Below are 5,054 nucleotides of genomic sequence, written 5' to 3' on the forward strand. Positions count from 1 at the left end.
TATACTACTTTCCCTTTTCAATTATACATATGTTAGATCATTAGATGTGATTTTACAAGCCTCTCTCTCTCTCCCTCTCCTCCATATTTTCTTCTGTCTGTGCCTCAGTTTGTGTATTTACACTGACTGCTCTTTGAGTTTACTGATTGTTTCTCCTGCTGGGCCCAGTTTTTGCTGTTAAGCTCATTCCCTGAATTCTCCATTTCAGATATCATATGTTCAAGATATAGAATTTCCAACTTGTTCTTTTTATAAATGTCTCCTTTAGCTTCTAAAACTCCCTACCTATCCACTCATTCTGCATGTATTTTCTTGTAAACATCTCTAATGTGTTTATAATTTTAGATTTCTTAGTTTGCTTATTCCTGTGTCTGGATCTTCCATGGGTCTATCTATATGGTTATCTTTTCTCTTGATTACATTGTTTTGTAATTTTTTATTGTATTTTGGACATTTTAATTAAGAGAACAGTAGAGAGTGAATTAGACACTTTTTTTTTTTAAACAGCGAGGACATCTTTCTTTTCCCTGTTGGAAGCTGGGGTGAGAGGTGATCATTCAGATCCCATAATGATGAAACTGAACTGGGCTGACATGAAACCTAATTAGTTTAATTTAGTTTACTTGTGGTCCAAAGGAGACAGAAATCCAAAGAGGTCTCTCTTTGTCTTTTGTCCCAATACTGAACTTCCCATGCTGAGAGACTGATTCTTTGATCTCATCAGGATCAGGGCTAGCAGGGTTTTGGTTGACAGCTTTAGTTAGTTTCAGGTCATCTCTGGATTCAGCCCAAGGACTGTACAAATGGCAAGATCCATGCCTGCTTTCCAGTTCTACCCCCACAGCTGCTTATTCAGCACAATTCCTGTGGGAGAGAACTATTTGCCCAAGAGATTTATTATTGCATTTGGACTCTTCTGGATTCCAATCTGTCACGCCAGCCCACATTGTCACCAAAAGTGTGTTGGTTTATCCTTGTTTCAGCCAAGTTCCTCTCCCTATGGCAAACCTCCTGCTCTGCCTGCACATACCCAGATTGGGCCACAGATACCAGATATGAGGATGGCAGGTGCTATTTCCTCAGTGATTAAGTGCTTCTCTCTCTCTGGAATTTGGTTCATTTAGACTTTGTTACATCACCACTCTTTGGTGACTTTAAAGAAAAGTATGCTATCTGATGTTCTTTCTGATGTTTTCTTCTGTCAACTGAGGGAGAAATGGTCCTTTGTAACCTTGGGTATCCAAATCAGCAGGGGTCTCCTATAGTACCTTCCACAACAGCTGTGTCATTTGTAAAAACTTGTACTTGTAAAATTCCTCACTCTCCTGCCAGTCTGCAAGCATCACGAAGGCATGATGTGTCTGCTCTGTTTGGTGAAGTAAAACCAGGGTTTGGCACATTGTGGGTGCTCAAGTGTATCGTTGAGGCTCTGTGCCAGGGGCTGGGCAGTATGTTAGTTAAGAACACCCCAGTCCTCTTGCTGCTCACAGCTGAGGTGTGAGCCTGGGTAAGAGCACACCGATTCCTTCAACTGGAAAACGCTTGTCAAAGCCAAGGTTTTCTGGGCTGTGTCTCCAGCTTCATCGTGATTTAGGGAAATCATCCTCTTTGTCCTGGGACACGGAGGGGGACAAGTGTCCTTTCCTCTACCTGGGCCTCCTTCCATGATGCATCAGCTGAGTGCTGCCCTCCTTTCTGAGTAGAGGAGCAGCCGGATTGTGGAGGGTGGGAGCCAAGTCTGTGGGAAGGTCTGTCTTTCCTGAGGCTTGTGAGTCTGAGCTTGGAAAGAATCACAAGCATGGAAGAGGCTGTGCTGAGTGGAGACCACTGAAATTCAAGTTCAGCAGCCCCTACAAAGTCAAGATGAAGGAAAGACATGCCTCCAGCCATACCTGAAAGGTACTTTTTCCTCAATTTTTATCAAAGAGAAAAGCAATGTCAACAATTTATTGGCACTCTCTGTGTTAGATACTATGCTGAACACTTTATATACATCACCCTTTGAAGCAGGTGCTCTTTTTTAAAAATTTTTATTTTTATTTATTTTTGAAAGACAGAGAGAGACAGATCATGAGCAGGGGAGGGGCAGAGAGAGAGGGGCACACAGAATTGGAAGCAGACTCTAGGCTCTGAGCTGCCAACACAGAGCCTGACGTGGGGCTTGAACCCATGAACTATGAGATTATGACCTGAACTGAAGTTGGACGCTCAACCGACTGAGCCACCCAGGCATCCCTAAAGCACATATTCTTACAATATCTGTTTAGAAGGGGGTGTATTTGGGTTCTAATAAGTTGCTTTCCCAAAGTCACACACCATGGGACTAATAGAGCCAGGATAGGAAACCCAGGTGTGTGAACCCAGAGCCTGTAATTTTTCAACCACCTCCACATCACTGATTATCTGACACGTCTGTGCCAAGTGCTCTATAAACATGGTTTCTAATATTCTAAATTTTATAGAAATGGATACTGAGGTCAAGGACAAGTAGGGAATTTGTTCCATGTTACTTAGCTCCCATGCACAAGTGCCAGGACCCTGCTCCTCTGGGCTGCACCTGCAGGGTTCTTGACCTTTGACTTCTGATTGGGTTTTGCCAGTGGTGGAGCTAGACACTTGGAGGAGAGGAGTTTGGGGTCTGGTTGAGTGTACCTTGGTCCTCTCTTCTTTGCTGTGGTTTTACAGTGGATGTAAGTGGCTCCTTTTCCAGGCTCTGGCTCCTAAATGGACTCTGATAGTAACTTTCCCTCTCCTTGTCCTTTTGGGTTCAGGAGTGGCCCTGGCTTCTGCCGTGGCTGGTCCCTGGGTCCCTCAACATGCCCGTGGGCTCTCTGTATCCTGCCCACCCCTGTGTGCCTACCCTCGTCCCTTCATTAAATATCTCTTTTAAAACACCAGCTGAATGAGCTTCTGTTTCCTGCCAAGACCCTGACTGATATAATTTCTCATCAGAGATCCAAAATTCAGAAATAAAATTTCAAAAGTTAGCTTGGCTCTTAGCCCCTTTTTAAGAAAATGTTTACTTCCTTCCAGAAACATCTCATCTCCCTCTGCCCTCTACAGGTCTCTGCAGTGTGACTCCAGGCTCTCGGCACTGGCCAAAGCACCCGAGCCCTGGAGTTGGGGAATACGTGGCATTTTGGGCATCTGTGCTTGGAGCCAGCCTGTTTCAATACTTCCGTGGCGCTGATCACAGTAGCAGCTGAAAGAAGATACAGTCTAATTAGGCTCATTCTGGGTGACGGTGGGAAGGAGAGGGACAGATGTCTCTCTCTTGTAGCTGTGGGAGCTGTTCCTGCTTGAAGGATGATGTATGAGTGGGATCTCCGAGTGGCACCTTCAGAAGAGCAGCTTTCCAGCCTGTCTGGGCCAAGAAGGGGGAAGTTTTGGCCAAAGATCTGATCCTGGGGAGGGGAATCTCACTCCCAGTCATTGTGACCCAAGTTTCTTACCTCGGCCTCCTGCCATGCCAGACAGGTTTGGTATGTCAGGAGCATCCAGCAGGACTTGGAACCACAGATCAGGGAGGGAGACGGGCTGGGTAGGAATCTGCAGTGAATCTAGACTGATGAGAAAGGCTTCTTGGCAGACAGTGAGTTCTCTCTCTCTCTCTCTCTCTCTCTCTCTCTCTCAGTTGGCTGAGAAAGGGAAGGGGAAAGAAGTGACATTCATGATACAAATATCACTGATAAGCACTGCTTAGTTGTCTCGTGTGGTGCTCATCCAAATTTCTGAGGTGGGTGGTTTTCTTACCTCATAATGGACTTAACTAAGGTTCAGAGAGGTTCTATGACCTGCTCAAGGTTACACAGCCTGAATTGGCAGGCCCAGACTGGTGAATCCAGGTCCTTATCTGTCCCTTCTACACACGCCTCCACAGGTCAGGGGACTCTGAAGATGGTGAGGACCAACTGACAAAGTTTCTTGAGCTCCCACCTCCCTGGGTATCCCTGGAGTGTGGTGCTAGGCACACAGCAAGCAGCAAGCACTCCATTAATTTCTCAAGTCCTAAGCATCTGAGTTACTAGAGACACTTGACATACCCCACCTATGTTGTCCAGAGAAGGTAACCAAAGCCCAGAGAGGCAGAGAGGTGTGTTGGAGGCCACACAGCACTGTGAAGTTGAACAGAGCCCCATAAAGGGTCCCTGCAGTACCACGTGTGATGTGCCCACATTCTCTCCCTTCTGTCAAACCAGACACATCTGCTCCTTGCTCAGGCCCAGAGCTCCTCTCTGTGCTTTGTGTGTTCAGTCACTATGTGCAAGCCACACAGGTACTGACAGCCTAAAAGGGTCTTGCCATTTGCAACAGCACGGATGGGCCTGGAAGGTATTATGCTAAGTGAAATAAGTCAGAATGAGAAAGACAAATACCATAGGATATAAAAAACAAAGAAAATGAATAAGGAAACAAACAAGCAACCAAGAACAAGCTTCAAACCAGACTTTTTTTTTAATTTATTTTTTAAATTTAATCCAAGTTAGTTAACATACAGTGTCATAATGGTTTCAGGAGTAGAACTCAGTGATTCATTACTTACTTAGAACACCCAGGGCTCATCCCAACAGGCGTCCCCCTTAAGGCCCATCCTCCCTTTAGCCCATTCCCCCATACCCTGCCAGCAACCCTCAGTTTGTTCTCTTCATTTAAGAGTCTCTTATAGTTTGTCTCCCTCTCTGTTTTAATCTTATTTTTTTGTTTCCTTTCTCCTATGTTCATCCATTTGTTTTCTTAAATTTCACTGACTTATTCTGCTTAGCATAGTACGCTCCAGTTCCATCCATGTTGTTGCAAATGGCAAGATTTCATTCTTTTTGATTGCCAGGTAATATTCCAGTGTATGTAGACACCCCATCTTTATCCATTCATCGATGGATAGACATTTGAAGTCCTAAACCAGACTCTTAAACACAGAGAAAAAACTGGTGGTCACCAGAGGGAAGGTGCGCAAGGGGATGGGTGAAACAGATAGAGGATGAAGTACAAACTTGCGGTTATAAAACCAGTAAGTCACAGAGATGAGGAGCACCACACAGGTAGTAGGGTCCATA

General features: G+C 45.0%; 1 long non-coding RNA gene across 3 annotated transcripts; it reads right to left on the minus strand.

The window, feature by feature from the left end:
• Nucleotides 1-2,984: 2,984 nt before the first annotated feature.
• LOC115305682 lies at nucleotides 2,985-3,723 on the minus strand. Of its 3 annotated transcripts, none has more exons than XR_003914934.1 (2): nucleotides 3,453-3,723; nucleotides 2,985-3,202 (listed from the first exon to the last, which is right to left on the minus strand). It is a non-coding gene; the product is annotated as an uncharacterized LOC115305682 (long non-coding RNA). The 3 variants fall into 3 exon arrangements; XR_003914936.1 differs by having other exon boundaries at nucleotides 2,985-3,360; XR_003914933.1 differs by having other exon boundaries at nucleotides 2,985-3,364.
• Between the last annotated feature and the right edge of the window lie 1,331 nt (nucleotides 3,724-5,054).

Source organism: Suricata suricatta, chromosome 10 (genome assembly GCF_006229205.1).
Source record: "Suricata suricatta isolate VVHF042 chromosome 10, meerkat_22Aug2017_6uvM2_HiC, whole genome shotgun sequence".
Classification (NCBI taxonomy): Eukaryota; Metazoa; Chordata; class Mammalia; order Carnivora; family Herpestidae; genus Suricata; species Suricata suricatta.